The sequence below is a fragment of the Mauremys mutica genome, unplaced genomic scaffold (genome assembly GCF_020497125.1).
Source record: "Mauremys mutica isolate MM-2020 ecotype Southern unplaced genomic scaffold, ASM2049712v1 Super-Scaffold_100350, whole genome shotgun sequence".
NCBI classification, from domain to species: Eukaryota; Metazoa; Chordata; order Testudines; family Geoemydidae; genus Mauremys; species Mauremys mutica.
In genome coordinates, this window is record NW_025423321.1 from 2,837 (window position 1) to 4,399 (window position 1,563).

A 1,563-nucleotide genomic window follows, 5' to 3' on the forward strand; every position below is an offset into this window, starting at 1 on the left:
AATCCACAGGAATCTCTAGCCGGACTGTTAAGTTCTAGGACCCCAACCTATAGCCGCCAGCCCATTGAACCAGCCAGACCAAAGACCTATCTCCAGTGGGCATCAATCACCCAGCAAGAAGGGAAAAGCCTCACTCTAGTTCACCCTGAGAGAAGGTAGCCAAACACATTGAGCTCCAGGGCTTTGCAGCAAACCAAAGTATCTCCACAAGGTCCCACTGAGATTTGAACTCAGATTCCAGGATTCAAAGTCTTGAGTGCTGCCCATTACACCATGGGACCTGCAGCATTTTGCTTTTCTAGACTCCTGTGACTCTCGGCTGGCTGGTTTGCACTCTGCACTTATTGCTTCCCACCAGCTGCTTCCTCTCGCAGGACTCTCTCTCCTCCTCCAGCGACTGTGGTCCTGCACTACCGGATCCGCGGGTCCTGCCCTGAGTCCCCGCATCCCCCTGCTTTGTCTCTATTCCCTGCAGGCTGCAAAAAATGTCAGGGGAGGCCGCCCCTCCCTTCACTCGGTGCTCCCGCTCATATCAGCCAGCTGCAGCCTCATCTCCTGGAACTTGGCCAGCTGTCACTTGATCCAATCATACAGTCACACGCTGACCGGCTCCCCTGCCTGGATGCTCTTGTGGAAATCCCACAGGTGACACTGCAGGACTTGGCACCGTTGGTTTCTTTAATGTTGTGGTGTTTGCCCGACCGCCGGAACAAAGCTGCCAACTCCTCCCTCACCGACTCCCACCAATCCCCCTGGTTGGCATAGAACCCTCTGATGCTTTCCCGTTCTGCCAACACCTCCAGGCCTCGCCCCCCTGCTCCTTTATCTTGCAAGCTCTGGATGTTCAGCTTCCAATGTCCTCTGCCCTGGGTCAGGGAATTGCCCACGTTGAGCACACGGTGAGAGCTGCGTGATCCGAACTGTCCATTGGCACCACCCTGCACTGGGCTGTCGACGTGCTCTCCTTCATGTAAATCCGGTCAGTGCGATTCCTGGCCTGTCCCCACAGAAAGGTGTATCCCCTCTGCGGCTGGTGTAAGCTCGGGTCAGAGGAATAGGAGGCTACCGCCCGCCCTCCACTGGTTCCACTGTGGAGAAACACGTCCTCTAAGCCAACCTTGCTACAGACCTGTGCCAGGTAGTGCTCATCATAGAAGAGTTTCCTCTGACGGTCGAGAAAACAGGACCAGCGGTCCTCAGGTCAGTGCAACAATTGAAATCCCGCTCCGACACCAAACACTGTGCGGTCCAGAGGAAGGGAGCCAGTTCCTTCCATAGAACTTTCCTTTCATGCCTTAACTGGGAACCATACACACAAATATAGCAGTAACCAGTGCCATGGAGCACAAAGTCCAACAGTAATTAGCTCCCTGGTTGGAGCTCCACCACCTTCTGTACTCGCACCGCGAATGTGAAGAACAAGACTCCAACCCCATCATTCTTCACTGGCCTGGAGGACCAGAGAGATGGGCCCTTCCTCCAATCACCCTCTGCCCATCAAGCTACCCTAGAGTTGTTAATGTGCATTTCCTGAACACCCACCATGTCCAAGTCCAGCTGCTC

At 54.7% G+C, this 1,563-nt stretch overlaps 1 non-coding gene across 1 annotated transcript; it reads right to left on the reverse strand.

Annotated features, from left to right (window-relative positions):
* Window positions 1-209: 209 nt before the first annotated feature.
* On the reverse strand, window positions 210-281 carry TRNAQ-UUG. The gene has a single exon. It is a non-coding gene; the product is annotated as a tRNA-Gln (tRNA).
* Between the last annotated feature and the right edge of the window lie 1,282 nt (window positions 282-1,563).